Source organism: Symphodus melops (assembly GCF_947650265.1).
Source record: "Symphodus melops genome assembly, chromosome: 9".
Taxonomy (NCBI): Eukaryota; Metazoa; Chordata; class Actinopteri; order Labriformes; family Labridae; genus Symphodus; species Symphodus melops.
Genome location: NC_136699.1, coordinates 15073739 through 15084062, shown reverse-complemented (window position 1 = coordinate 15084062; position 10324 = coordinate 15073739). Strand labels below are relative to the sequence as shown.

Genomic DNA, 10324 nt, shown 5'->3' with positions numbered 1-10324 from the left:
CTTTAAATTATCATAGTTGTTAGGATATAAATTTGCCTGCTGCAGCATGAAGATCAGTGTACTTTGAGTCATGGACAGATGCCGAGACTTCTTCAGTGGAACTGAGTGGGCGTACAACTATGATCCCTCAAGTGTCCTGCATTATGCAAAGAGAGGAGCTATGAGAGAGCAACTTCATTATGACTCATGGACACTGCAGTCTGAGTTCAGATCACTCTGTGTATGTCTGATGTGTGAATGACACCTGCGTCATGCGACATTACACGTGTGCAGCTCCCTGCTGTTGGTAGAGGGTGGCTGGATATCCTTGTAACTGTGCTGTTTAATCGAACTGCTAATGATGATGTTGTGGAATGAATGTTCTGAAAGAATATTGCTTTTGTTGTTATAACATTAAATAACTTGTTTTTTCATTATGTTTTTAATGTTCTTTTTTTTCACAGCTTTCTATTTCTTTTCCTCTTTCTTCCCTTCTGACTTTCCATCCAAAACGTCTCGACCCTTCACTGGAGTCTAACACACGCGCACACACACACACACACACACACACACACACACACACACACACACACACACACACACACACACACACACACACACACACACACACACACACACTTGCAAATATGAGTTCAGGACTGTATTGTCTCTTGGTTTGTAATAAAATGAAATAAAAATAATTGAACTGCTTTTCCACCAAAAGAAACCAGGACTTTAGAGTCTCCAGTCTTTTCAAGGGATTCAAGGTTCTTCAAGCCAATTTTTTTTTATTTCTGCTGTGGGCTTCAGATCTGTGAAAATGAAGCAACTAAGTCTATTGTTATTGAAAAGTAACACCTTTTTTCAAACAACAGTCCAAAGGTTGCCTTCTTCTTAAGAAGAAAAAATTGTTACCGCAGCTTAACTCTGTTTAAACATGTGTGCTTCACTGCTTGATATACCAAACTTAATGGTGTGTCATGGCTATATTGGCAGCTACTACTTTTTAGGGGGCTGCAAATATTTCAGCATATAGCACCACGGCCAGACAGACACTCCCTGATGCTCTGTTAATCTTCTGATAGACTTAATTTATTAGACTTTATTCTGACCTTATTCCTTTCCTTGGAAAACACACTGAGCACTTAGAAATGTCCTTAATCTGTGGGGAAAGTCCCTTAACACAGTTCAGAATGCCATTTAAGCCACCAATATTAAAAAAAACACGCATACACATGCAACTAAAACACAACTTTAATGATGTTGCTGGACTTGAAGGATGCTGCCGAACAAGTGAACCATACTTGAGGTAAAAAAATAAATTAAAAAAAGCAGTAGTTCTTCCTCAAGACCACAGTGCTTTTGCTTAAAGGAACTGTCTTTGCTTTCACAGTCTTCCTGCTTTTGACCTTCTCTTTCTCCCAAAGACCTCCACTTCACTTCCTGTTTTTACCCAGTACAGCCAGTTGCTGTCCAAGACTGCAGGATTTCATCGTTCACATCCCTTGGGAAATTCAAAAAGACAGCAGAATCAGCAATTGGCAAAGCAAATGTATCATAAATAAAACGAGTCTGTCAGAGAGGGTGAATCAAGCCAAAGGAAAACAGTCAGATAGAGAGCCGAAGACAAAAAGGGGAAAGAATACTAAAGGTACTGGAAAATTGTGAGAAGAACATGTGTCTTATTTTGTTTTATGTTATAATTAAATCCTGTTTCCCCCTTTCTTTATAATCACCAACATGCTGTACAATCATTACTGCGCATCATAAACAAAAGCATCATCAAAGCTCCAACAGGAAGATAAACATGCATCATTGACTATTCTCACAACTTACCCCTGGAAATCCTGAAATAGTTATATTTTGTATGAAAAGGTTCCTGTATATGAATTAATATCATATCTATACCATAAATGCTCATCTCCTAGGAAAACAATGTATGCTATCTATTATCTATTCCTTCACATTTCATCCCTGTAATTGACAACATCTCATTTAATGAGATCTTTGCATGTTGCAGATCATGTTTTAATCAGACTAGTGTTATTTTTTTTAATAATCTTTGCATAGGCCCTTTCCACGTTTCCTAGCAACAGTTGTGAGAGCTGGCAGGAGAGGTGATAATGGTGTACCCGCCATGATTACTCTCTAATTACTTTAATGGAAGTGAGGCTCTCCAGGTAAGTATTTTCAAATCTTTTCCCTTAAAAAGTCAGACAGATTGCCCATTAGTCCTTTTATCGCAACTAAACAAAGTATAGTGTGTGTTGCATGCGTGTCTAAAAATGATACCCACACATTCTTCAATGGGACAACTGCAAAAAAATACTTACTAGTTCTATGTGTTCTTTATATTCTTTAATATATACTTTCATTTATTATCATTTATCTCCAGATATTTCAAAAGACTTGATTGAAAAAACCTTCCCAGTGTCTCTTGTATAAGCTTTACATGTTGTCTTTAACACCTCATTTGTCATGATCCCATCATGGCAGGTCCCTCCTTCCCCGTTGTGTTGTTTGTATTCCCTGTCTGTGATCCTCATGTTTCTTTCCCCTGTTAGTCTCTGTGTGTGTGGCTGTAGGCGTGGCTAACTGGGTGCTGGCTGCACCAGGTGTACCGAATCTCCTCATCAACCCTGGCTGCACTTAAACCTGTGATTCCTCTGCCTCGGCGCCAGATCGTTGCGTCTACCAGTGTGGTAGTAGTGTTTTGTGGATCACGGCCTTGTTTGCTTATTTATCTGGCTTGGTTAAGCTGGGAACTAACTCCTCTGTGCTTCCCCACTTTAGATCGTCGTTGTTTGGATTCGTGTGTGTTCTTCACTACCTGCTCACTGCCTGCTGATTTTCTCAGGAGGAACTGCACCACGGGATTGGAGACTCGCATCACACTCGGACCGAGTGTTCACCTCACCATTGGGATTCCTGGATTCATCACCCCCTCCCCCTCACTGTCACTTAATTGTTTATTAAATTGGACACTTGCTTGAACTTGTTTTACGAGTGGTGCTTTTGGGTCCGATCCAGTCGGAGATCGTAACAGAACGATCTGGCCAACATGGACCCAGCACACTCGGAGCCAGAGGTGGACTCATTGAGACAAGCTGTGTCGTCACAAGGAGTTCTGTTGGGCCATCATGACCAGACCCTGCATAGTATTATGGAGTCCCTCTCCACTCTATCGGCAAGCCTCTCCCGTATGGAAAGCCAACTCCACATGTCTTCTCAGCCTGGGCTAGCATCAGCTTCACTGCCTCATTCTGCTCCTCTCTCTGCGGCATCTGGGAGTAGTTATCAGCCTCGCGAACCTTACGTCCCAGCACCAGAGCGCTATAATGGGGATTTAGGGGAGTGTAAGTCTTTTTTGTTTCAGTGCTCCTTAGTTTTTGGTCAGCAGCCACTCACTTATGCTAGCGATGCTACTAAGATAGCCTATGTGCTAGGTCTTCTTACGGGGCGGGCTAGATCATGGGGAGCTGCTTTTTGGAATAGTCCTGGTAAAGCTAATTCTTCTTACGCCGAGTTCACCTCAGAAATTATCTCTGTTTTTGATCACCCTGTCACAAGTAGTGATTCCAGTAACCGCTTACTCAGTCTTAGACAGGGTTCTTTAAGCACTGCTGATTACTCAGTAGATTTTCGCACATTAGCAGCGGAGCTGGGATGGGACGACAAGGCATTGCAAAGCATTTTTTTTAAAGGGCTTAACGAGTCAGTAAAGGATGGTCTTATTGGGAGGACGGAGACTAAGAGCCTGCAGGAGCTAATAGCTTTAGCCATTAAAATAGACAACCGTTTCCGAGAGCGTCGCAGAGAGAGAGTGCAGTCAGGTCCAGCTAAACCCTTAGCTTCTAACACACCTTTCACCCAAACCATTACTTGGCCTGTAAGTCCTAACAAGTCCAGTGTACCACCAGGGCAGTCTACTCAACATCCGGAGGAACCCATGCAACTGGGTCGAAGCCGTCTTTCGGTGGAGGAGAGAAATCGAAGGTTCAGAGAGAGACTCTGCCTCTACTGCGGCGAACAGGGGCACCAACTGGTTAACTGCACCCAGCGGTTAAACTACAATCCTCACCAGTCAAAGTCGGGGTTCTGGTGAGTCATACAGTGGTCCCCACTCTTCCCCGACAACGTATTAATCTCAAGGCGAGTATTTGTGTTAACGGTACCAGTGTACATCGTCAGGCCCTAGTGGATTCAGGTGCTGACTCCAACCTCATTGACTCTGAGCTAGTCAAACAAACTCTCATTGACACTGAACGTTTAGAGACTCCCCTGGTTGTTAATGCACTTAATGGTGACATTCTAGCTCGCATAACTCATCAGACCTGTACCCTACCCCTGTTGTTAGCTGGTAATCACCATGAGATCTCCTTCCACATTATGCCATCAGCTAATGCTCCCATTGTTCTCGGGTTGCCCTGGCTCCAACGACATAACCCAGTTATCGACTGGGCTGCTGGTAAGATTGTGAGTTGGAGTACTTTCTGCCATGCTTCATGCCTTAAGTCAGCTCAGCCGTTGCATACTAGCTCAGTCTGTGCTGTACCACCAGAACCCCCTGATGTCACCTCTGTGCCTCCCATTTACCATGACTTAGCTGAGGTATTCAGTAAACGAAGAGCTTCATCTCTGCCTCCACACCGTCCCTATGATTGTGGCATTGACCTGCTATCCAATGTTCAATTACCTACCAGCAGGTTATACAATCTCTCTGCCCCGGAACGTGAGTCAATGGAACAGTACATCAATGACTCACTGAAATCTGGAATCATTCGACCATCATCATCTCCTCTAGGAGCAGGTTTCTTTTTTGTTTCTAAGAAAGACAAGACCCTGAGACCCTGCATTGATTTCCGAGGTTTAAATAACATCACTGTCAAGAACAAGTATCCCCTGCCTCTAATCAACTCTGCTTTTGAACCCCTGTCTGGCGCCACAGTCTTCACAAAGTTGGACCTACGCAATGCGTATCATTTGGTCCGGATCAAGGAGGGAGATGAATGGAAGACAGCATTCAACACACCTCTTGGGCATTTTGAATATCTAGTAATGCCCTTTGGTCTAACCAACGCCCCTGCTGTCTTCCAGGCAATGGTCAATGATGTTCTCAGAGACTTCCTGAACAGGTCAGTGTTCGTCTACCTGGATGACATTCTTATTTTCTCCCGTAACCTGGAGGAACATATAACCCATGTCCGCCAAGTCCTTCAAAGACTGCTGGATAACAAATTGTTTGTTAAACCCGAGAAATGTGAATTTCACACGTCTTCAGTTTCGTTCCTTGGGTACATTGTTGAGAGTGGGCAGGTGAGGACAGATCCAGATAAGGTCAAGGCGGTGACAGAGTGGCCAACCCCTTCCTCCAGGAAACAGCTACAAAGATTCCTGGGGTTCGCCAATTTCTACCGACGGTTTGTGCGTAACTACAGTCAGATAGTAGCACCACTCACTCAACTCACCTCTCCATCTGTTCCTTTCCTCTGGTCTTGTGCGACGGAGAAGGCCTTCTCGGAGTTAAAGAGGAGGTTTTCGTCAGCCCCCATTCTGGTGCAGCCTGATCCCTCCCGACAGTTCATTGTGGAGGTGGACGCCTCGGATATTGGGGTAGGAGCGGTGCTCTCCCAACGTTCAGCAGGTGATAATAAATTACACCCATGTGCCTTCTTTTCCAGAAAATTGTCAACTGCTGAGAGAAACTACGATGTGGGCAACCGTGAACTATTGGCAGTAAAACTGGCTCTGGAGGAATGGAGGCACTGGCTGGAGGGAGTTGAGACCCCATTTTTGGTATGGACTGACCACAAGAACCTAGCTTATATTCAAACAGCTAAGAGACTAAACTCCCGACAGGCTCGATGGGCTTTGTTCTTTGGCCGTTTTAATTTCTCCCTGACTTACCGTCCAGGTAGTAAAAATGTGAAGCCGGATGCTCTTTCCAGGCAGTTCATCCACTTGGAAGACAAACCAGCCGTTCCGGACACCATCTTGCCGTCATCCTGCCTGGTGGCATCATTGACCTGGGCGATTGAGTCAGAGGTGAGAGAAGCACTTCAGACACACCCTGACCCTGGTGGAGGTCCACCTGGTCGTTTGTTTGTACCTGACACTGTTCGTTCCCAGGTCCTTCAGTGGGGACACACTTCTAAATTTGCATGTCACCCGGGCATTGCTCGAACCCTGTGTCTCATCCGTCGACATTTCTGGTGGCCCACCATAACCACAGACACCAGGGAATATGTGAAGGCTTGCACCGTCTGCGCCCGTGGAAAGGCTTCACATCGTCCTCCGGCTGGTCTCCTCCGTCCACTCCCAGTGCCTGGCCGTCCTTGGTCCCATATTGCTCTAGACTTTGTGACTGGTCTGCCGCCGTCGAGAGGTAACGATACCATATTAACGGTTGTGGATCGTTTTTCCAAAGCAGTTCATTTTGTGGCTCTTCCCAAGCTACCAACAGCCACAGAAACGGCTAGGCTCCTTGTGGACAACGTTTTCCGCCTCCATGGGATTCCCTCCGACATAGTCTCCGACCGTGGTCCACAGTTTACCTCTCAAGTATGGAAGGAGTTTTGCCGGGCGCTGGGAGCAACTGTGAGTTTGTCTTCTGGTTATCATCCTCAAACTAATGGCCAGACTGAACGAGCCAACCAGGACCTTGAAGCAGCGCTACGATGCGTCTGCGCCCGCAATCCCTCCTCATGGTATTCTCAACTATCATGGGTGGAATACGCCCACAACTCCCTCCCCTGCGCTGCCACGGGTATGTCACCCTTTGAGGCCTCATTAGGGTACTTACCTCCTCTCTTCCCTGCTCAGGAAACAGAGATTGCCGTACCTTCTGTCCAGGTTAACCTGCGCAGAGGCCGCAGAATTTGGAGAGAGACTCGGGCTGCTCTTCTTCGCAGCCGTGAGCTGAACTGCAGGATGGCGGATCGTCATCGGATTCCTGCTCCGGACTTTAGACCAAGTCAACAGGTTTGGCTTAACTCTAAAAACATTCCACTCTCTGTTCCATCCAAGAAACTGGCCCCTCGTTTTATTGGTCCTTATGTCATAGAAAGAATCATCAATCCCTCTGCTGTTCGCCTTAAGCTTCCCAGTGCTCTCAAGATCCACCCCACCTTCCATGTGTCTCAGTTAAAATCAGTAGCCTCCAGCAGTTTATGCCCTCCAGCCGTCACCCCACCACCCGCCCGACTCATTGATGGCCATCCGGCTTATACTGTAAAGAGAGTCATGGACGTTCGACGTCGGGGTCGTGGGTTTCAGTATCTGGTTGACTGGGAGGGGTATGGACCAGAGGAAAGGAGCTGGATCTCTCGGGCTCTGATTCTCGACACCTCATTGATCAGGGATTTCTATCAAGCTCATCCTGACAAGCCTGGTGGACCGCCTGGAGGCGCTCATTAAGGGGGGGGTACTGTCATGATCCCATCATGGCAGGTCCCTCCTTCCCCGTTGTGTTGTTTGTATTCCCTGTCTGTGATCCTCATGTTTCTTTCCCCTGTTAGTCTCTGTGTGTGTGGCTGTAGGCGTGGCTAACTGGGTGCTGGCTGCACCAGGTGTACCGAATCTCCTCATCAACCCTGGCTGCACTTAAACCTGTGATTCCTCTGCCTCGGCGCCAGATCGTTGCGTCTACCAGTGTGGTAGTAGTGTTTTGTGGATCACGGCCTTGTTTGCTTATTTATCTGGCTTGGTTAAGCTGGGAACTAACTCCTCTGTGCTTCCCCACTTTAGATCGTCGTTGTTTGGATTCGTGTGTGTTCTTCACTACCTGCTCACTGCCTGCTGATTTTCTCAGGAGGAACTGCACCACGGGATTGGAGACTCGCATCACACTCGGACCGAGTGTTCACCTCACCATTGGGATTCCTGGATTCATCACCCCCTCCCCCTCACTGTCACTTAATTGTTTATTAAATTGGACACTTGCTTGAACTTGTTTTACGAGTGGTGCTTTTGGGTCCGATCCAGTCGGAGATCGTAACATCATTCTTACTAAAAAGCCTTTTCTAATGTTAGTGTTTTATGATTCTTTCAGTCAATATGTGCAGATCTAATTCTTACAACCTTAGCGCCGACAAAGCTCTGCGCCCCAGCAACATTTTGGCACTCCCTGGAAGGAGATGCTCGGACCTAATGGAAAAATGTCCTTATATACTTTTTTTGTGTGTGATCAATCTTGTGTTATCACTCAATTGTTTAAATTCAGATGGATTTTATGACGTGATTGAATAAAAAGGGACATTGAATAGATCTGGTGCTTGAGGCAAAACAAAAGCTGTGGATGTGAACAGAGGAGAAGAAAAAATATCCAAGTTGAAAAGAAGCAGAAAAGAGAGGAGGAGGCTGAGTAGAATCGTGGCAAGCGGAGTGGTGATAAAATAAGATATTTTGCCTGCTACAAAGATGTCCCATAGAGAAACAGAACTGATATATCTAAATTTGTTATCCAGGCCTGAAAGTGTGTGTTTGTGCATGTGTACATATTGTTGGGATATGTGTTCTTGTACATGTACCTCATCTCGATCTGTGTGGGTGGAGATTTTGAGCACAATAAAACAAGTTGCACGATAATAACAGACGTAGCTCTAGGCTAAATATTCAACTCTCTTTCTCCACACGCTCACTGTCTGGTATGAGACGAGTTTTATCACAGAGATAAAGGAGTTTGTATAATGGACCAACAAAATCCAATGGATCATTTTAATGTTTCGTGTTTCCTACATATTTTGTTGTTGAACGTCATGAATCTATTGGTTGTGCCCTAGAGGGTGGATATTTTTTTATCAATGAAAATATAGCATTACATTACTATTCAAATTCTGGGCACATATGAGCACATACCAAGAGAAGGAAATAAAATACTCTAAATGTCTGATCTCTCCTTCTCAGTGCGTTTGTTTCATTTCCACTCAGCCTCCAGCTATGACCCACCTTTGTGGTTACTTCGGTAGAGAGCCCAGAAACAGTGTTTGTCCATGCAGTAGATTCCCCTTGAATACTTTCCCATCTCCTTCGTTGAAAGTTATTTCTCAGGCACAAAAGAGAGCACAAAGACTTGCGTTTTTTTCTTTCTTTGAGAAACGTGCAGTTGGAGAATCAGTGTAGGTCTGTGGTGAGTCAGACCATGTAGGCCTGGTGCAGAAACCGGCATCTATGTTTAGACCATGCCTTCAGAGCTGGTTAAGACCCTGACAGCTTCAATACACGGCTGATTACATAACTACGTACATAGCTGTCATAATTCTATAGAAAACGTAGGCCTATATACATTGGTTAAGCACAAAGGATTGTACTCCTCATGGCAGGGATTTGTTTTCATGCCTGCCTCATCATTAGACAATCAGTGTTTGAAGACGCTGTGCCCACTACAACCCACACACACCAATCAGTCAGGGCAGCTTTACAAAATACTATTCAGCTCCAGTCATGCTGGCATTTGTGAAAGGGATAAATGGGGGATGGGGTGATAAGAGGGTGTTAATTTTTTGTGCACGTGCTGCTTCGCTTTCCCAGAATCCCCAGCATTTATGCACATGTACTTATCTGTGCATGCGTTTCTGAACTACAACTGAGTAATACAGGCGTGTACATCATGCATTAATGTGTATAAAATGTGAATTAATCCATGTGCAAACATTTTTCGCTTTAACTTAGAGCGGTGCTTTCATTTCCAGGTTCCTGCTTTTGCTTTATCGCCAGTACATCTCTCAGAGTGTTTTCCTGCAGCAGAGCGCGTGTGTGGAAGCGAGTTGTCAGATTCTCTACAAATGTTCCAGCCGCAGTTATCTAATGATTGTTCACCACTTCTACAGCTAACTTGGGGCCAAATTGTTTTTGAGGTGTTCACTGTGGTGACTCCCTAATTTGATTTAAGGCTGGGAAAGACATAAACAGCTGGAACAGCTGCGTGTATGTTTGTGAGTGTGTTCAAGTGTGTGCATGCATAGCCAGAGAATCCCATAGAGCTAAGCAGGATTCTCCTGTTTGACTTAATGACTCAGCAGATCCAGACCTATAAAATGTCCCTCAGGTGCAAATAACGGAGTCACCTCTTGAATAGGACATCTCCCATTTTGATATTGTCTTTATTGAATAATGAACTGACCTCCTGTTTGTGTCCTTTTTGTTTTTCTTGGGGGAGCTAAACACCACTGAGGAGTGGGACGCTATAAATATTACTCTTTTTTGCAGGAGCTTGGATTTAGAGTAAGTGTTTATCTTTCTCATTTCTCGGCCAATATAAAGGTTATTAATTTGACTTCATATTATCCTTGCATGTATCTTCTTAATGAGAGACAGAATGGTAACATGGCATCAGCTGCACCTTACA

The 10324-nt window shown here is 45.0% G+C and overlaps 2 long non-coding RNA genes across 2 annotated transcripts; both read left to right on the top strand.

Annotated features, from left to right (window-relative positions):
* Positions 1-2457: 2457 nt before the first annotated feature.
* LOC306829743 lies at positions 2458-2973 on the top strand. Its single transcript, XR_013779899.1, has 2 exons — positions 2458-2681; positions 2773-2973. It is a non-coding gene; the product is annotated as an uncharacterized lncRNA (long non-coding RNA).
* Positions 2974-6378: 3405 nt separating this feature from the next.
* Positions 6379-7926, top strand: LOC306829643. The gene is made up of 3 exons (XR_013779884.1): positions 6379-6745; positions 6832-7634; positions 7726-7926. It is a non-coding gene; the product is annotated as an uncharacterized lncRNA (long non-coding RNA).
* Positions 7927-10324: the final 2398 nt, after the last annotated feature.